Raw genomic sequence first — 21,992 nt, 5'->3', positions numbered from 1 at the left:
TAAAAAGCATACCATTGTTAAAAAATAAATAAACAAATAAATAAATAAATAATAAAAGCATACCATTGGTTCCTACATCTGTATTTGTATCCAGTCTCCCAGTCTCTGCCTTAAATCGGAAGTTTTAGGTCCATTTACAGTTAATCTATTTTTTTAAACAGTTGGGTTTAGCTCTTGCACTTTATTCTCTATTTCTGTTAACCTATACCACTTTTTATTTTTTTACAAATGTGTTTTTTGCCTAATTCAGTATTATTATTGTTACTGTCTTAACATCAATCAATTCTTTATTGGCTTTTTTGCTATGTATCTTTATATTATTTTTAATGGTTGCTGGAGAGATTGAAGCATAAATTCTTTTTGCGTCTTTCATACTTTGTGCTATTTTTGTCATATATATTATTTATACATATCTTTTTAACCCCAACATATATATGTATGCTATTGTTTTTCTTGTACATTTGTTGACTTTTATCAGTAAAGCTGCAAGGAATGTATGAAAAAGTCTATTAAAACTTTCTCAGTTCCAATACTTTTTGTCACATTTTCCTTATAATTTCTCTATATCATTTATGGATAGATAGTATGTGCCAAAATTTTAAGCGTCTCAAATTTGAAAAAATCTTGTTCACTTAAGGAAAAGAAACACAAATTGGAATGATAATATGGAAAAGCTGGTTTGGCAGTATATGCCTGGTGTCATCTTAAAATTATTTAAATCTATGACTTCCTTTAAAACAAGGATGACATCTTATAAATCACTGTCAATAGCTGGGGTCTAGCATAATATCTAACATCTAATAACCACAGTTTGAATATTTGTAAAATCAAATATTTGTAAAGTTTAATTAAACTTTAGAAATATTCTCTAGTATTAATAGTGAACATGTATTGAAGATTTATAAACCATTTTTGATAATGGTGTTTATCAACCATTATTCTCACTTACTATGTAATTAAAGCCATGTGACAACAAATGAAATATGTACATAGAATATTCCTATTTTACAGAAAAACAAATCAATACATAGAAATGTGTTTTTTTCAAAATATACAGTTGATAAGTGGCAAAGGCAAGAATCAAAGCAAGCATACTTTTGATACATTTCTTAAATTGTCTTTCAGTCTACTAAAATACATTACATACCTCTTGACTAATGAAATACTATGTTTCTGCTTAGATCATGCATTGCAAAATTGTATTATGGTCTATTATTTCTTTTTTTTTTCACTGTTCAAAATTTATTTGGTATTTTAGTTGGTATGACAGATAGTTGGTTGCATTGTCTTTTTACATTATATGGCAATGTACACTATATTCTGACATACATAGTACACAAAATAAGATCCTTTAGAAGAGTTATGCACAATACATGCAATACTGAATTTATACATTGGATTCCAGGATGTGACTGAAGAAAAAAAAATGGACTAGGCATGTTGGGTATTGAGGTGAAGGAATCAGAAGTTACAGAACACAGTAAATACACTGGTTTGAGGAGTAACTGCAGCATATGTGACATTGGCGGTGGTGACTCTGAGATAGTAAAACTATATTACATTAACAAATTTAGGACTACACAAGACAGGTATCATCCAGCATCAGGATATAACTGCAGGGTTTTGTGAACCATTCCCATTTGTAACTTTAGGAAACTGATGTTTTTCTTAGGTCATTTTAATATTACTACTTGAGAGACCGGTCAGATAATAAGGACAATATACACAACCTCCAGCTAAAATCTTGTAGTCTAGAAAGTGACATGGAACATTAGAAAATTTTAAAACTGCAGCTCCTTTTGGATCCACCACAGTGTATCTGCACTCTTATTCAAACGGGCCTCTTCCTCAGGAGTTAGAGTCACCTTCACAACATCGGAATCCATTCTGTCCCAAGATGCAAGGAACACTAAGGAGGACATCTTTTATTCCGTAGAGACCCTTAATTATGGTAGAAATTGGATGCACCCGCCAAGATTCTTCATTATACTTTCTGCCATTTCTGCCACAGACAGTCCAATGGCCCAGGAAGTGTAGCCTTTCAGTTTGATCACCTCATAGGCACTGTCAACCACCTGTTTGTGAAACTCTTTCCACTGTTCCTCATCTGCATCAGTGCCTAAGTCAGGGTGCATTCTTCAGAGAGACACCAGCAACATTTACTCCACTCCATACAGGCATACTGGAGTCTCCATGGTCTCCAAGGACCCACCCATGACAGCTTAATGGGTGAACTCCCAGCCTTTCCCACATTAGGTAATGGAACCGGGCTGAATCCAGATTGCAACTACTTCCAATAACGTGGTTTTTGGAACAACCGTTTATCTTCCAAGCCACATAGGTCAAGTTATCCACTGGATTGGAAACAATAAGCAACTTGCAGTTTGGGCTGTATTTGACAATATTAGGAATGATGAATGTAAAGATGTTCATGTTAACCTGGACCAAACTAAGACAACTTTCTCCTTCTTGCTGACATGCCCCAGCCATGATAATAACCAGTTTGGAGTTTGCAGTCACATTATTATCTTTGCCAGGGACAATTTTTGGTGTTCTAAGGAAAAGGCTGCTGTGCTGGAGATCCATCATCTCTCCCTTCAATTTGTGTTTCATGACATCAACAAGAGTGAATTCACCTGCCAAGTCCTTCACTAATACTGGTGGCACAAGCCATGCTGACAGCACGAACCCCAACAACTGTAATCTTATTCTGGGGGATATAATCTTCCTTAAGAAGATTCTGTATCAGCTGATCCTTGATCGTTGCCATTTTGGACTTAGAACCAAAAGGAATCGGGAGTGCACGTTGGGTGGTGAGTGGCAGCAGCGGCTCCAACTCCTAGTCTATTATTTCTAAAAACAAAATTGAAAGGTGCCTGGTTGACTCAGTTAGTGGAACATGAGACTTTTGATATCAGGGTTGTGGATTTGAGCCCCCAATTGGGAGTAGAGATTTCTTAAAAATAAAATATTCGAAAATAAATAAAGGGGCTTCTGGGTGACTCAGTTAAGCATCTGAGGTCATGATCCCAGGGTCCGGGAATGGAGCCCTGTGTTGCACTCCCTGCTCACCAGAGTCTGCTTCTCCCTCTCCCTCTGCCCTTCCCCCTGTTGGTGTGCACTCTCACTCTCTCAAATAAATAAATAAAATATTTAAAAAACAAATAAAAATGAAATTGTCTCTCAGAGAGGAATAAAATGTCAGAGATCTTGCTGTATCATTGATGGATAGATAGATGGTACTGTTCTGGTAGAGAAAAGGCACAATCTTTAGGCAAATGGAAAGCCTGGGTTCAGATTATGGAATAGTCCAGTGGAATCATGAGCAACAGTCAGCCAATACCTTTGTTTTCTCATCTGGAGATAGACTTAGTAATAATAACTAAGCACTGGATTGCTGACAAGGTTAAATTAACTAATATAACTAAAGCACTTAAAACAGCACCTGGTATAGAGTCAGTGCTACCTGTATATATTAATTGGCAGTGTATATGATATAACACATCTAATTGGCTAACAAAGGAAAATTTATTTTATTTTATTATATTTTTAAAGAAGAGAACTTTCTTTTCTTTTTTAAGATTTTATTCATTTAATCATGAGAGACACAGAGAAAGAGGCAGACACATAAGCAGAGGGAGAAGCAGGCTCCATGCAGGGAGCCAGATGTAGGACTCAATCTCAGGACCCGAGATCACAACTTCAGCCAAAGGCAGACGCTCAACCACTGAGCCACCCAGGTGCCCCCAAAGGAAAATTTATAAGCAAATACTAGCTGAATATAAAGACTCACTATGAATCTAATGAAGAAGATTTTAATGTTTAAAATCTTTAGAATTATGGTGATAGATGTGTAACATACTTAGGAACTTCATATTGATGACAAAAATATGTTAGTTATAGAATGAATACTATAATACGATGACCATATATCCCAATTTTCTTGGATAGTCTTAGTTTTTGTATGTTACTCTGAGGAATATGTTAATAGCACCTACTTTTACTCTAAAAACTATCTTGGCTTAGATACTAAAGTATGTGCTCACCTTAGTTATTACGTTTCTTAATCTCCATGTTAGCTTATAAAATGGGAAATGCCAACCTTCATAACTTAAATCAAATAAGAAAAAAAAATACCAACAAAACTTTAACAACTCTCCAAATGTAAACATTAAATTTCCTACTCATATTTACTGTGCCCAGTCTTTCAATTTACATGTAATATTATATGACTGGAAGTAAAATGGTCTTTTAAAAATCCCAAGGAGTATTACTATGGAGATTACAAAGGAGAAATATATGTATAAACATACATATTTACACATATATGTATATATACATCATTACCATGATGTATAGAGAAATACTATTCTCAAAGGAAGCCATTTACATTTTGATTCTCCTCAGTTCAATACTTTGTTAAAAGCAACCCACGAAAAAGAGATCTATATGACTACTTCCCATTCTTCCAAATTCACTTACTCCATAAGCCAAGTGTTTTTGTTGTTGTTGTTCTTATTTTACTATTTTGGCTTTTATTTTTTTCAATAAGAAATGAAGACAGACCAGATTTGTTTTCCTAAAAAAACATTTTAAAGCAAGCAAAGTCCATTATATTTCTGTAGTAAAAATCGTCAGTCTGTTTACAAAGAGTTACTTCTTGGATTCTATTACATGCATATTGGACCACTTAATGTTGCCTCACATGTCAAAACAGAACTGACTTTGTTTTTTTTGTTTCTTTCAAAATATAGAACACTGAACCAATTTATGTGTCATCCTGTGCAGGGGCCATGCTAATCTCTGCATTGTTTTAGTTTTAGTATATGTGTTGCTGAAGTAAGCACAAAAACAAAACTACTTAAAAAAAATATTTCCCCTATTATTCAAATTGGATATCTATTAATCTGTCTACAATTTCACTGATCATTTTGTCATCCTCTCTCATCTTCTATTAAGCCTATTTAATGAATTTTTCATTTCAAGCATTGTAATAGTCCTATCTAGAATTTCAACATAATTATTTTTACACTAACCATATCAATGCTAGGATTCTAAATCTATTCAATTATTTTAATCTTGGTTTCACTTATGTTATTGACTGTATTTACAACAGGGAATATAAAATTTTTATCTGTTAATTTCAATATTGGAATCATCTGAGTCATCTCTGGGCTTGTTTTCTTGTTTGTTTTCTGTGGTTTTTTTTTTTTTTTTTAATCTTGAACAATGGCTGTCATTTTCCTGTGCCTTTATGTGTTAAAAAACTTTCTATTTATTTTGCTTATCAGCAAATATACATTATAAAGACTCTGAATTTTGTTATCTGTCTTTTAACAGTGTTGAGTTTTGTTCCAGAAGTCAGATAAATTAAGAACTGATCCTTTTTGTGTGGAGATACATCAGATAAGTCTGTTTCAGTTTTGCTCTTTGTTCTCAATGAGTCCCTTAATTCTGGGACAGTGTCTTCTAAGCATGGACCTTTTGGAATGCTTTTAAATGAAACCTCAGAGTGTGCGCTTTGCTTCTCTAACTTGTGCTATTCAAACTCCAAACTCTTTCTCTTCTGCCCTGGCAGCCAGCAGAATTATCAGCTTTTTAAACCTTCTACCGCTTGCTTTCCTTTGGAATACTGTGAATCTTACCAAACCAAGCACTATTCATGGGGCATTCACAGTTTTGATGGGTGTTTATATCCAGATGTCAGGCACAATCCTCTGTAGCTCTTTATATTCCAGGACTTTCTTAGTTTATATCTGCTCTGGGACCTCTGAATTTTGTTATTTGATATATCATATCAATAAGCTAATCTTCTGTATTTTGAGGTGCCATGTACTATATAGACTAAAGGGGAAAAGGTGATAAAAAGTTGGATTAATCAGTGAATTACCATCACTCAAAAATTAAATCCTCCCTAATTTTTCCCTTATTTTTAGGTCTCTCCCAATTGTTTTAAATATTTCTCTTAACATATTTTAACCCTATAATTAATAATTAAATGTTATATCCTTTAGGAGATAACTAGAACTGGATCCTCTTTTTTTTTTTAACATAGCTTTCTTCAAAGTTCATGGAGCAAATATAGAAAATCAATAAGAATAGAGAAAATATGAAGGACAAAATTAACAAGCCTGACAAATAGAGAAATAGCATTCAACCAACATTTAAAGAGTACACAAGGTGTTCAAATGTGTGTGAATAATTAATCAAAATTGACTAAACACTGCACCATAAATAAAGACTCGACAATTTCAAGGAATATCAGAGTATTTCTTAAATGGGAATAAAGTCAACTTGAAATCCTCAGTTGTTTAGAAATTCATAGATCAAAGCACACTCATAGAAATTACAAAATATTTGTAATTGAATGATTATAAGCGGTAATCAAATCTTGTGGGCTATAAGTAGAGCTGTGTTTTACATGCGTATGTTGAAAATACATAACATTTAATGACCTCATCCTATATCTGGAAAACATAATGAGAAGTAGAACTAATTAATTTCATAAAGTAAAAGGGAAAACATAGTAGCAATAAGAGCATCAATTAATAAAACTGAAATTAAATTTACTTGAGATGGGCTCAACAAAGCAGAAACATAGTTATTTGAAATAGCTTAAAAAAGTGATAAACTCCTGGAAAGTGTCTGGAAAGAAAGACCAAAATTTGGAGCATATGTGTCAAATTTAGAAAAACACATCTATTGTGACTAACTAAAAGAGAAATTAAAAATCCATGTAATTGGGCAGCACTAAACCATTGGCTCAATGGTTTAGTGCCTGCAGGGTGTGATCAGCCTAGGGTGTGATCCTAGAGACCCAGGATCAAGTCCCGTGTCGGCTCCCTGCATGGAGCCTCCTTCTCTTTCTGCCTGTATCCCACCTCTCTCTCTCTCTCTCTCTGTCTCTCATGAATAAATAAAATATTTTTTAAGAATCCATGTAATCTAATATCTGGTAGAGAAATTGAATTTGTATCAAAAGTTTTCTCAAAAATAAAAATCTAGATCCAAAAGTTTTCAATTGTTAATTTAACAAAGCAAACTAAATACCAAGCATTACAATATTCTTTACTTGATATTTTACTTGATATTCTTTAAGAGAATCATTCAATGTTTTTTATGAGTACATAATAACATTACTATAAAACCTGGAAAGGAAGTTACAAGAAAGTTGGCTTATTAGTCAGTTTTATCCATAAACATAGATTCAAAAATCCTAAGCAATATTTTAGCTAAATAAGTACAGTGTTATGTAAAAAGGGTAATACATCATAACCAATCAGAGTTAATTGCAGGAGTGCAAGTTTAGTGTAAGATTTATATATAGGATGATATTTTAACATTAATAAAATAAATTTTAAAAATCATATGATTAATTTAACATTTGCAGGGAAGGCAAGATGAAATTAAGTAATTCATTATCAAATCAACCGCCAAGTTAGGAATAATGAGAGTTTGAACTCATTCCAAAACCATGGAAACTTGTTTGGCAATATCTACTAAATACAATTTTAGTAGATGTGATTTACAGATTCACTATATACAGAAATTCCACTCTTCAGTAAAAGCCCAATGGAAATAGGTGCAAATATCCATCAAAATATATGCACAAGACTATTGATAAAGATAATTTGAGGAATATTAGTATTTTTTAGTTTACTTGGCCAAACATAGATTTGAATTGGGAAGCACCAAACTGGAAGTGGTTAGGAGCACTCCACCCTTAGACAATAGGGGAATAATGTTTACAGACAAGATGTGGAAGCAAAAAGGGATGTATTTCATTGACTATAGCTTAAGGAGTTTCCTTTTTTGGGAAAACCTAGTTGGGCTGTTTGTGATTGGTTGTCCTTAAGTTTGATTTCTTAACCTTGACATATTTACATGCTTAGATTTGGGTTTCTTTACTTAGGTTGCTAAGAAATTAGAGGGACCTTAATCTAATGGCTTCTTTGTTTAATTATCTTAACAGTTTTTAAATTGTTTAAATGTTTAATTATTTTTAAAGGAAATGTTAATTTATTTATTTTTAAGGATTTATTTATTTGACACAGAGCAAGCTCAGGGAGGGGTGGAGGGAGAGGGAAAGAGAAATTATAGCAGCCTCCTTGCTGAACTTGGAACACAATGTGGGTCGTGACCTCATGGCCCTGAGATCATGACCTGAACTTACACCAAGAGTTGGGTGCTTAATCAACTGCACCACCCAGGGACCTCTAAATTTTTAATTATTGACAATATCAGTGTACTTATAATTGGAAACAACACAAATTTTCATAGAGATGATAGATAAATTATTTTCACATAATGGCAAACTATGCTATAATACCAATGAAGAAATAAGAGCACACAATTTAGAACAGCGTTGATGAATTTCACAATTAAATGAGAGGGAAAAACTACACAAATATAAAAATATGTGTTGTATACAGAGTTGGCTTTGTGAGTATGCAACCACTGTAGTTACACAGGGCCGCCACTTGGCTTAATGTTTTACTGTCACCATCTTGAAGTTCTTAATGCATTTTGAGCAGGCATCCCAGCTTTTCATTTTGGACTGAGTATCTCAAATTATGCAGCAAATTCTGACCATATAATTCCACATACATAAATTGAAAAATTAGGGCCTACTAATAAATGGGTTATAAGTCTGGAGAGTAGTTAATTATCTTGGAAAAAGAGAGTTGATGATTACTGGAAGAGGTCTCTGGATATAAATATGTAAATATAATTTTTCTTGATGTAGTTTCTGATTATATGAATACCCTTACTTCATGATAATTCATTGAGCACTTTTATGTAGATATACTTCATTTAAAAAAAATTTTACCAAAGATTTAGTTGATGCTGATGTTTTTATATCATTTATTGGAGTCTAGGTGCCTTAAAATTTTCTTTGGATAATGTCAGTTATGAGGTCCCAAACTCTGATATCAATGATTCTTTTTTATTTTCTATCTCTCAGTAGAAAATCTAATTAGTGAGAGCCTGATTCAGGTTACATTATCTGTATCTTCCACTAAAATATATTTTTGTGGGCTGGTTATTTGTAATTAACTTTGAAAGAGAAGTATATTAACTACTTGTCACATTGGCATGTTAACATATCTGAGAATTAGTAAAAGGAATAGGAATTTTATATTTGATTCCTTTTCCTTTATAATATACATGTCCTTAGTTATGTGAGATTCAAGCAACCAATAATGCTCAAAATTCGGAGGAAACAAAATAGCATTCTAGTCCATCCAGGCAAAGCAGTTGTGCTTAATGGCCCTAAAGACATCTTGTGGTGGGACTTGAGATGGGGTTCTGCTCTTTGTGTCTCTTTGGAAATTAGTGTGTCATTTGGGAAAATCTTAAATGGGAGACAATTTCAACAAGGTTTTTTATAGATGAGAATTTTCATATTTAAGCCCTCTATATTATACTTCATGCTTTGAACCTGTGGTTTTATGGCATATTATGGATTTATTTTTCAGAAATGGTTACATTGAAGAAGAAAACTTTAATGGACAAATCAATAAAACTAGATAAAATTAAAACAATGAAGAGATACAGGTCATTTTAAACTCTTCATCTGTCAATCATTACCAGATACATTGAATATTAAGTACCAAAAGAGTTTTTAAAATTCCTATTTAACTTTTAAAAATTTCAACCTGCTTTGTATATATACAAATCTGTGCCTATGATATACAGCCATATTAATAGAATTATAACTTATGGTAGCAGAAATTGTAGCAGAAATAGATTTATTTTCTTTAATTTGAATAACTGAGGAACATATATTATTCTTTTTAAGATTCCACTTGGAATATTTTAGTGGCCTTTGTGTACAGAAATTGCTAACACAATTATAGTATTAGCTCTAAAGATTTTTCTTAGATTTGAAATTGCAGCCAGTGTTGGCAGAACCTGACAGTCTTTGAAATCCTGCTTTTTTCCCTCACAATCAGCCTATAGCTATAGATCAAAAATACCCATTTTATCTCTGATTGTAATAGCCAGGGCTCTATAGTTAATGTTCTGATTTCCCAGCAGGGATACATTATTGGAAGCTGTGCTTTGGGGTGTTCCTTTTTTTCTCAGGGCATGCTACTCCTGGTTGACCCACTTCAGCTCACACCAAAGAAGCTCCTTCAGTTTTCAGCAAGATGGCAAAGCATTACAATATTATGTTTAGGCAATAATGACTATCAATTTCATAGTCATATGGTTAGCTGTCTCAGCACCACCCCATCCCCATCCCTTAGGTCAGAGGAGGCAATTAACTTGAACAGAATAGAATACAACCTGATTATTAAGCTTCCTTTCTCCCCTCAAAAAAAGAAAAGCAAAAAAAAAAAAAAAAAAAAAAAATCCAACCCCCGAAACCCATCCTACTTCCCAAAACAATAAGGATCATTTGAATATTGTGTGCCATAATGTATGCCATACTAGGGAAATAGCTGTAATTTCAAGTAAAAGCCATCTAATAATAGCACCAGAAGAAACAAAAGAAAACAATGACAACAGGGGAAGCTTTGGGTCAGTGATAAATGAGCAAATTCAAGGACAGATGATTCTTTGGTCAAAGCCAAGAATATGGTGTGTGCATGTGTGTGAGTGGAGAGAGAGAGAGAGAGTTTAGGATTTAAACACTACAAAAAGGCATGCACAGTAAAGTCTAAATTTAGGAAACTATAGTTTTAGAGAGCCAAGAATGGTATGCGAAAAAGAGATAATTTGTAAATTTGGCTTCCTTGAGGCTTTTAAAGGAGGAAAGGAAACATTATTGGCAAGAGAACAAGAGAATAAGGGTGTTGAAAAGAGGATGGCTGCCGGTGAGTGCTTCCCAGGAAGAAGAATTCTCAAAGACATTTTTAAGAGCATGAGCTTCAGAGTTTTTGATTTCTATTCCAACTGCAATCATGAAAGGCCAATGACGTTTCAGAATCCTTGCACATGCTTAATTACATATAACATCTGTTAAATTTTTGTGGTAGGCTAAGGAAGAATTAAAAGAAAGAGAAAGATAATCACTAGATTGAACCAGAAATTTTAATATACATATTTTTGTAATGGCTTCCCTGACGTATTGATTTCTCTTCTAATTATTCTTTTATTTTTAATCTCTAAGTTGAACCTTTTCTTCTGTCTACTGAAGTGAGATTAAATGAGATTTGGGCAAATCTAATCGTCAATATTGTATTTCTGTGGGTATGAAAGCTGACTATAAATGAAATAATCATTGTCTCACTTACCATGAGCAGGACACTATGATAGACACAAGGCAGGAGTGTGCAGGAACTTATAAATTTTGAAAGTTCTCAATTTAGTTGAAGATTGAACAGGCCAATCAAGCCTTCATGTATACTGCCCCTGAGCAGTTACTTCAATTTTTTTAATGTTTAAGTTTTTGTTTAATTTCTAGCTAGTTAATGTACAGTGTATTATTAGTGTCAAGAGTAGGATTTAGTGATTCCTCACTTACATACAAAACCCTTTGCTTGTCATGAATGCCTTCCTTAGTACCCATCACCCATTTAGCCCATCCCCTGCCCACTTCTCTCCATCAACCTCCAGCTTTTTCTCTATAGTTGAAAGTCTCTTACCATTTGTTTTCTCTTTTTCCTTTCCCCTTTGTTCATCTGTTTTAGTTCCTAAATTCCACGTATGAATGAAATCATATGGTATCTCTCTCTCTCTCTCTCTCTCTTTATATATATATATATATATATATATATATATATATATATATATATATATAAAACCTCTTCTTTATCCATTTATCAGTCAATAGACATTTCTGATCTTTTTATATTTGGCAATTGTTGATACGGCTGCTATAAATATCAGGGTGCATGTGTTCCCTCGAATCACTAATTTTGTATCCTTTAGTAAATATCTAGTAGTATAATTTCTGGGTCTTAGGATAGTTCTATTTTTAACCTCCACACTGTTTTCCAGAGTGACTGCACCATTTGCCTTCCCACCAACAGTTTAAGAGGGTTCCCCTTTCTCCACATAGTTGCCAACATGCTTCCTGTGTTGTTAATTTCATCTATTTTGAGGATGGTATCTCAATATAGTTTTGATTTGCATCTCCCTGATGATGAATGATGTTAAACATCTTTTTATCTATTAGCCATTTGGATGTCTTTTTTTGGAAAAATGTCTGTTTGTATCTTCTCCCCATTTTTTAACTTGATTATTTTTTCAGGTGTTACATTTGATTAAGTTCTTTATAGATTTTGGACACTAACCCTTTGTCAGATATGTCATTTGCAAATATCTTATCCCACTCTGTAGGTTGCCTTTTAGTTTTGTTGATTGTTTTCTTTGTTGTGCAGAAGCCTTTTATCTTGATGAAGTACCAGTAGTTCATTTTTGCTTTTGTTTCCCTTGTCTCAGGAGACATGACTTATAAGAAGGTGTTATGGCTGAGGTCAGAGAGGTAGCTGCCTGTGTTCTCCTCTAGGATTTTGATGGTTTCCGGTCTCACATTTAGGTTTTTCATCCATTTTGAATTTATTTTTGTGCATGGTATAAGTGGACAAATCTCATTCTTTTGCATGTCACTGTCCAGTTTTCCCAACACCATTTATTGAAGAGACTTTTTCCATTAGATATTCTTTCCTGCTTTGTCATAGATTAATTGCCCATACAGCTGTGGATCCATTTCTGGGTTCTATATTCTGTTCCATTGATCTATATGTCTGTTTTTGTGCCAGTAGCATACTGTCTTGATGATCACAGCTTTGTAATACAGCTTGAAGTCCAGAATTGTGATGCCTCCAGCTTTGCTTTTGTTTTTCAAGATTGCTTTGGCTATTTGGGGTCTTTTGTGGTTCCATACAAATTTTAGGGTTTTTTGTTCCAGCTCTATGAAAAATGCTGGTAGTATTTTGATTGTGATTGCATTAAATTTGTAGATTGCTTTGAGTAATATAAAAATTTTGACAATATTTGTTTTTCCAATCCATGCTTTTCTATTCAAAAACATTCCATGCTTTTCTATTTCTTTATGTCATCTTCACTTTCTTTCATTGATGTTTTATAGTTTTCAGAGTACAGATCTTTTATCTCTTTGGTTAAGTTTATTCCTAGGTATCATAATGTTTTTGGTGCAATTGTAAATGGGATTGATTCCTTGATTTCTTTTCCTGCTGCTTCATTATTTGTGTGTAGAAATGCAACAGGTTTCTGTATATTGATTTTGTATCCTGTGATTTTACTAAATTTGTGTATCAATTCTAGCACATTTTTGGTGGAATTATTCAGGCTTTCTACATAGAGTATCACATCATTTACAAACAGTGAAAGTTTGACTTCTTCCTTGCTGTTTTGGAAGGCTTTTATTTCTCTTTGTTGTCTGATTGCTGAAACTAATACTTAAACTATCATGTTAAATAGTATTGGTGAGAGTGGACATCCCCGTCTTGTTCCTGACATTAGAGGAAAAGCTCTGTCCCACCCCCCCACACCCACCCACTGATGATATTAGCAGTGGGACTTTCATATATGGCCTTTATAGCATCGAATATGTTCCTTTTATCCCTCCTTTGTTGAAGGTTTTTATCAAGAATGGATGCTCTTTTTTGTCAAATTTTTTCTATATCTGTTTAGAGTATCATATGGTTCTTATCCTTTCTTTATTAATGTAGTGTATCAGACTGATTGGTTTGTGAATATTGAACCAGCCCAGGAATAAATCCCACTTGGCCATGGTGAATCATTTTTTTTTAAGATTTTATTTATTTATTCATGAGAGACAGAGAGAGGCAGAGACATAGGCAGAGGTAGAAGCAGACTCCCTTTAGGGAGCCCAATGCAGGACTCTATCCCTGCACCCCAGGATCACGATCTGAGCTGAAAGCAGATGTTCAACCACTGAGCCACCCAGGTGCCCATAATTCTTTTAATGTACTCTTGGATTCAGTGAAACAACTATATTCTTATTGTTCACGTAAAGCTTTACTATATAAATATGTCTTTGGCATATTAATTCTTATGGAAAAGTTATATATCCTGCTTATATGTTAGCCAGTGGAATTAATGATAAAAGTTATTCTTTTATTTCAGCCTTATATAGTTCAAATAAGCATCTTTGTTTGATTTAAGATGTAATCTTCTTAAAGTTCTCATTATTGTTTTGCCACTCCTCTTAAATTGTCCCCTAGATTGTCCCCTCTATATGTCTTTTAGCCACTGGGAAGCTGAAAGAAAATTCATTATGATTTTTTCAAAATTCTTATGTTTTATTTGAATAGTTTATCTTACCCATATGGAAAATTTATGAAATTGTATTCAGAACAAAGGTAACTTATTTCATACCTACTGAAGTTGAAAAATATTACTTTCGTGGTTTGCAGAAACCACAAAAATACCAGCATTATGAAGTATTAAAATAATTACAGTTATTTTAAAAGTGATAAGTTTCTTATTGATTATAATAATGGATTGAGGTGAGGGCATTTTCTTTGTACCTAAGAAGCTTCAACATATAATGAAGTATAGTACTAAGAAATAGTCATTTAAGGAAACAATTTCTCACTGTAAAAAATAAGGCTATGTTATTAAAATTATGTAAGATACTGAAAGATTCTCTTTTCCAGTAATATGGTTGTTAATCAATTTCTGGTAAGAGGGTGGATTAATATTAGTTGTTCCCATTTTTTTTTCTCACTTGTTTCTAGATGGTTTTAAGCACTTAGAATTCATTTTTTCTACTTTAAAAAGTCATCTGAGTGTATTGGTTTGCTCTTCTGGGTCACGGAGCATATCTGTGGGTTTTGTAGGCAATTCCTTGCCAAAGAATTCCCAGTATTATTCTTTCCACGGGAAACTGGGCCTCTCTTGATCTCACATCTCATATTAACCACTATATGTGGTGTTGTGTTTGAAGAGAACCCTTAGATTGAGCACATGAACCCTTCTAATTCTATGTGCTTTCTGACTGGGAATTGAGGGGATACTTATGAGTAGATCTGTAGCATAAAATTACAACAAGAGTTTCGTGATTTCAGCTCTTTCCTTTCTGCATACTTACTCCCCTCCCACCCCGGAGGAATTCCCTTCATCCTCGTTGCTTGTGCACTCATGATATCTCTCTTCACCTCCATTTGAAAATGTGTTCTTAGGGAACTATTCAAAATTCAAACAGCAGTTGGCAGTATCCATCAGCTCATGATAACATTGACATATGAAATAAGTAACACTTTTCCTCCAGTTTTCTTTATGAATAATGGATTAAGCTAAGTAACAGATTCGGTATAAATGAGACAAATAGTAATTTAAAATATCAATCACTGAACTCTGCCTCTTTAACTAAGAATACACTAATAATACACCATATGCTAAATTATTGAATTTAAATTAAAAAATGAAGTATCTACAATTGAAGAATATTTATATTTTAACTAACATCACATAGAGATCAAAGATTACTGACAACAAGTTATCATTCTAAGTTCTAGTGAACAGTTATTTATAATAAAAATAGCAAAACATGACATAAATGAAATCCCTAAAACTATGACTTTCAATTAAGGAAAGATACGGGTACTTGGTACTGTGCATGGTTTTTATTTATTTTTCTGACTTATAAGGGTTTTTTTCAAGTTTGAATAAAACCTTGTACAGAGTAATATTGGCAGTTTAATAGTCCAGCAGCCCCTTTTCATAGAATACTATTAGTAAAAATGGAGAGTCAGGTCATCTTCTGCGGTTAGTATATGTCTCTGAGAATAATTGAAAGATAGAAATCAATGACCATTTGGGCATAACAGAGTGCCATAACTTTTCTTGAGTCTTGACATGTTTAAACATTAATTCATTCATGCATTCATATAAATAAGAACAACAACAACAACAAAAGATTACTCTGCAAGGCACTGATTTTGGTACCCAAAGAAACATTGTTCCTACATTCATAAAGCTTGTTTTCTAACAAGAGAGTAGCCATTAAGCAAAGACCATAGAATTAATGTATTTGAGAGTAATACTGTAAAGGTAAAATACATAGTGCTATAATAATAGTATTTATCAGTATTACCTAAAAAGGATTCTTTAGGTTATATTTGTACTGAAGATGAAGTAGGATTTTCCTACATAAAGGCAGCTGAAGCATAAAGCACACATATAGGCTTTACTGCCTATTGCCTGAAGCAATTTGCAGAAAGAAGGAAATGTAACCTTGCAGACCTCCAAATTGCATTGGTTCTTAAGGCTTCTGGATGGTCTGTGTAACTCTTAAAAGAATTCTTAAGTCTATCTTCATTCATTTATTCTTTCATTTATTCTATGTGCTCTCTTATTTTCTTCTCACATTTGTTTAATGTGAGTCTTCTGAAATTATTATACCAATCTGTCATTATGTTTAGAAGTAAATTGAAAATAACTTAATTAAAGCAGGACTGTTAGGCCTTACATTTTTTTCTCTGTGCCCTGTTGCATTCCACCATTCAACTGTGGTGTCCATTGAGAGAAAGCATGTGTGACCAAGAGGAGAGAAGACATAGCTTACTTTAGGTTTCACAATAAAGTTGTTTTTAATTAATATTTTAAACTATATTAATGAGAATGTAATCTAAAGTTCACATTACTTTTATTTTTAAGAGCTGGACACTTTAGAGAGAGAAGATATTTATTTTTCTTTTATATTTGTGAATCTCTTTGGCCACAATACTTCCCTATGCTGTTAATGGCTACTAATCAGTGACATAAAACAATAAGCATAAGTTTGCTCAGACATCAACAGATTTGCTGGAAATTGGCAAACTGAAAATTTTTTTGCACTTGGTGGCTCTGCTGCCCAGAACCAGCTGCCCAGTTTAGCTGCCCACTCAGCTAAACTCCTCCATGCATCTTCAAATTAGATGAGGATCAACTGTTCTAAACTGTCCACAGTAATCACGCACACAGACACAATTTCAGTGATATGTAACAGAAAGCATTTATTTAGTTCATGCTTCTAAGTACTCTCATTGTTAAATGGGGGCTAACAGACCTGGCTGGACATAGTCGGGGGAACTTAGGTGGTGAACCTTTGGTCCATGTTTCTCTCTTATATCCATCCCCGAGGACCACCAGGCTTATTCATCCATGTTCTTATGGTGATGACAGTATCATAGTAGCAAGCTCAATTGCCCAAGCACTTTTTGAAACTTTGCTTGCATTATATTCGTGAGTGTCCCAATGGATAGAGACAGTCATGCTGAGCTCAGAATCAAAGTACGAGGACACTGTACTCTCACATGTTAAAAAGTATGAGTGTAAAATTCTGTTACATGAATAGAGTCAAGAGTTGAAATAAGAAGAATGTACCTATTTTCATTGTTTTTTATTTTTTTTAAAATTATGGTAAAATAAACAGAACAAATATATACCATCTTAACTTTTAGTGATATTAACTACATTCATATTGTTGTACAACCATCACCACCATCCATCTCTGAACTCTTTTAATCGTGCAAAATTGAATCTTTATACTTATTAAATGGTAATACCCAAGTACCTCTCCTGTTTGTTTTGCTCCTGGAAACTACCATTCTAGTTTCAGTCTCTATGGTTTTGGCTACTCAAGATACTTTTTATAAGTGGAATATAGTAGTTGCCTTTTGGTGATTGGTTCATTTCACTTAGCAACATATCCTCATATGTTGTAGCATATGTCAGAATTTCCTTCCCTTTTAAGGCTGAATAATATTCCATGGGATATATATACTATATTTTAATTATCTATTCATCCTTCAAAGGGTGGTTGAATCACTTCCACATTTAGCTGTTGTGAAGAATGGTGCTGTGAACATGGATATCTTGTTGAGAACCTGCTTTGAATCCTTTTATGTACATACCTAGACGTAGAAGTGCTGGAATATATGGTAATTCTATTTTTAGTTTTTTGGAAGCTGCCATACTCTTTTCCACTGTTTTGGGAATAGTATTTTGCATTCTCATCAACCATGTATAGGGATTCCAGTTTCTCCACATCCTCACCAACACTTATTGTCTGTTTGGTTTGTGTGTGAGCTCAGACACTTATTGTCTGTTTGGTTTGTGTGTGTGTGTGTGTGTGTGTGTGTCTTTTCTTTTCTGTTCTGTTCTTTTCTTTTCCTTTCTTTTCTTTTCTTTTCCTTTCTTTTTTTCCTTCCTTCCTTCCTTCCTTCCTTCCTTCCTTCCTTCCTTCCTTCCTTCCTTCCTTCCTTCTTTCCTTTTTTGATGGTAGCAATTCTAATGGATATGAGGCAGTATCCTTATTGTGGTTTTGATTTGTATTTCCTTAATGGATAGTAATGTACAGCCACACCTACTCTCTTTTTGTTGCTACTTTTTTTCCATCCCTTCACTTTCAAACTCTTTGTGTCTTTGTATCTAAAGTAAGTCTCTTGTGGACAACATACAGTTGGACCATGTATTTAAATATATTCTGCCAATCTTTGCCTTTTGGATGGAGAATTTAATCTATTACATTTAAAGTAAATTACTGATAAGGAGGGACTGATCTCTTTCATTTGGCTATTTTTTTCTGTATGCCTCTTGTGATATGAATGTGTACTTGTAAAATTATACTTGAATTATACTTGAAATCCTATTCTCCAGTGTGATAGTATTTAGAGGTGGAGTTTTTGGAAAGTATTTAGGATTAGGTGAGGTCAGAGAGTGAACCCTTATGAATGGGATTTTTTTTATGTCATAGGAGAGCTTGCCTCCTCTCCCTCTTTCTGGTATGTGAGGGTACAAGGAGGAATTGGCAGTCTGACACTTAAGAGAAGGCTCTCCAGAAAATCTGACCATGATGACACCCTGACCTCAAACTTCCATTCTCTAGAACTATGAAAAAGAAATTTCAGTTTTTAAACCACCAGTCTATAGTACTTTGGTTTAGCAGGCCAACTAAGATAATGCCTTTTAGCTTTTCTGTCACTCATTTCCTGCATTATTGTCTCTTTTGTGTTTATAACTGATTTTTTTTGTAATGAAATATTTTAGTTACCTTCTAATTTGTTTTTGGTATATATCCTATAACTATTTTCTTTGTGGTTATCATGGAGATTATATTTTTCCATCCTAAAATTATATCACTCCAATTTTACTTTACATCAGCTTAACTTTGATAATATGTAAAACATCCACTCATTTACAACTCTATCCTCATCCTTTTCAGTTATTGATGTCATAAAATTACATCACTGTACAATACATGTCCAAAAAGTTAAATTAATAATTGTTTTTAATATATTTGTACCTTAAAATATGTAGAAACCAAAATGTAGAGTTGTAAGCCAAAGTTACAATAATCCTGGCTTTTATAATTGCCCCTGTATATATCTTTACTGAGATCTTTTATTTCTTCATATAGCTTTTAATTATTGTCTAGTATCTTTCAACTTCAACCTACAGGACTTTCTTTAGGATTTATTGCAAGGGGTCTGATAGTAATGAATTCCTTCAAGGTTCTATTTATCTGGAAATGTCTTAATTTCTCCTTCACTTTTGAAGGAAAATCTTGGCAGGTATTGGATTGTTGGTTGGCAGCTTGTGCATGTGTGTGTGTGTGTGTGTGTTTTGTTTTTTTGTTTTTTTGTTTTTTTTTTTTTAATTATGTGGACTGTATCAGTCCACTGCTGTCTGGCCTTCAAAGTGCCTAATGAGAAATCTGCTGTTTATCTTATTGTATTATCATATGTGACAAGTTCTTGTATTATCATATCATATCATATTGTATTATCATATGTGACAAGTTCTTGTTGCTTTCAAAAGACTCTTTATCTTTGGCTTTTGTTGATTTAATTATACTGTGGCTGGATGGGTCTCTGATTCATCGTGCTTGGAGTTTGTTGAGGATTTTGGTGTTTATATTCATAATTTTCATCAGAATGGCACCATTTTCACTTTTTTTTTTTTTTCAAAAAGTACTGCACTTCTTTTATTTATTTATTTATTTATTTTTTTGCACTTCTTATTCTCTTCTATTTTGGGGATTTTTAAAATGTGTATGTTAATCTGCCTGATGATATCTAACAGGTCATTCTGTTCATTTTTCTTTAATTTCTTTTTTTCTGTTCCTCAAAATCACTTGTCCTGTCTTTAAGTTCACAGATTCTTTCTTCCACCTGATCAAGTCTGCCTTTGAGTCTTTCTAGTAAATTTTTCATTTCAGTTATTGTAATTTTCAACTCTAACATTTCTTTTATACTTCTTTTTCTGATTATCTATCTCTTTATTGGATTTATATTTTGTTCATACATAGCTATCTTGACTTTCTCTGCATCTTTCTTAGTTTCTTTGAGTATCTTCAAGATAATTGTTTTACAGTTCACGTCTAGTAGGTCTGTTGTCTTTTCAGGGAAAGTTCTTGTTTCTGTTTTGTTTTGATTTTTTTCCTTTGAATGAACCATAGTCTGTTGTGTCTTTGTATGCCTTATTACTTTTTTAAGAGCTTATTTATTTATGAGAGACACAGAGAGAGAGAGAGAGGCAGAGACACAGGCAGAGGGAGAAGCAGGCTCCATGCAGGGAGCCTGACATGGGACTCGATCCTGGGTCTCCAGGATCACACCCTGAGCTGAAGGCAGTGCTAAACCACTGAGCCACCTGGGCTGCCCTGCCTTATGACTTTTAATTAAAAACTGGATATTTGAATCTAATATTATGGTAACTAGAAATCAATTTTTTTTGTTTGTGATTTGTTGTAGACTGTCTACTTGATAAAGATCAGCATAAGATGTAAACTTAAACTTCTCAGATTTTTGTAGGCCTGTGCCTTTCTCTGAGCATACGAAGCTTCTACTGTATCTGCAGATGCTTTTAAGTATACACAAATTTAGTATCTGACTCCTGGAAGGAGGAAAATGAAAATGAAGGTTAGGAGGAGTACCAGCATTTTAAATCCCATAGATGTTGCCAGAGAGTCCTGCTACAATGAATGGGTGCGACTATGGTTGCTCACTACTCTGTATTTCCATCAGTATCAGCAGTCAGTGATCAGAACACAGATCCTCCAGATTTGGAGAGCAATGTCCTTATTGTCCACTCCATCCCACAAATTGCATCCCTTCATGAATACTTGCAGTCTTCCTGCTATGTGGCTGGGTGTTGGGAGCTGGGTAGCCTCTGTTGAGCCAGAACCTGAAATTAACCAAAATTAATTGCCTTTATTATCCAAGCTTTCTCCTGGAAGTTGCAAACCCTCAGTAGACACAAGAGTTCCAAAATAATTAAATCAGAGATTTTGTTAGTCAGCTGTTGCCTAGTGGGGAGACAGATTCTTAGTATTTTCTATACCACCATCTTCCTAAAATGTTTTCTCCAAGCTTACTTGTTTTTGTTTTAGTTCATTTTTGTTCTGAAAAAAAAAAAAAAAAAGCTTTGCAAATCAAGAATTACTTCTCATTGGTCTCTGGGCATGCAGTTTATCATAGTAACAGGAAAAACAGCTTAGTGATAACACAGTAGTGTTCTTAACATAGAAAAAAAAAAAAAAAGAAAAGCTAATGCCCTTTATTGGGCAGGGGCAATGAATTGGGATATTTGTAAAAAGAGAATTGAGAATTGTGGCAGAAGTGAGGGGTCTGATTGCTGCTTTTAGGGATGCAATGCGTATTGGAGGTGATTAAAACTCTAGCTAGTTAAGATTGGGAATCTCAATAAAGAGGAGATTTTTGCCCTACTTATTGGAAACTAATGGAACAGGCAACCTAGATAAGTGCCCTTCTCCAACATGGGATAGATATCTGCATTAGAATAGGAGTAATTACATAGCAGGTCTACCTAGATAGAAAGTTTATTGGTCTTCATCATGATTGTCCTCAGACAAATAAATGAGGAAAAGAGAAGATTCACCGATAGACATTTTCTATAGATTCCAACGATAGTCAAGAATTAAGAACCTATGTGTCTCTTCCATGGTTACTATGGTACAAGAGGCTGAGATTATGGACACACTAGGTTAGGGAAAGTTGGAGGAAGAATTTGAAGATCAATGGTACAAAGAGATCTTTGGCAGGGCT

The 21,992-nt window shown here is 33.7% G+C and overlaps 1 non-coding gene and 1 pseudogene across 1 annotated transcript; both read right to left on the bottom strand.

Moving 5' to 3' along the window:
• Positions 1-1,781: 1,781 nt before the first annotated feature.
• On the bottom strand, positions 1,782-2,788 carry LOC121497926 (annotated as a pseudogene).
• A 1,956-nt stretch (positions 2,789-4,744) lies between these two features.
• LOC121498323 lies at positions 4,745-4,847 on the bottom strand. The gene has a single exon (XR_005989711.1). It is a non-coding gene; the product is annotated as a U6 spliceosomal RNA (small nuclear RNA).
• Between the last annotated feature and the right edge of the window lie 17,145 nt (positions 4,848-21,992).

Source organism: Vulpes lagopus, chromosome 8 (assembly GCF_018345385.1).
Source record: "Vulpes lagopus strain Blue_001 chromosome 8, ASM1834538v1, whole genome shotgun sequence".
NCBI classification, from domain to species: Eukaryota; Metazoa; Chordata; class Mammalia; order Carnivora; family Canidae; genus Vulpes; species Vulpes lagopus.
This window is presented reverse-complemented; position numbering and strand designations above follow the sequence as displayed.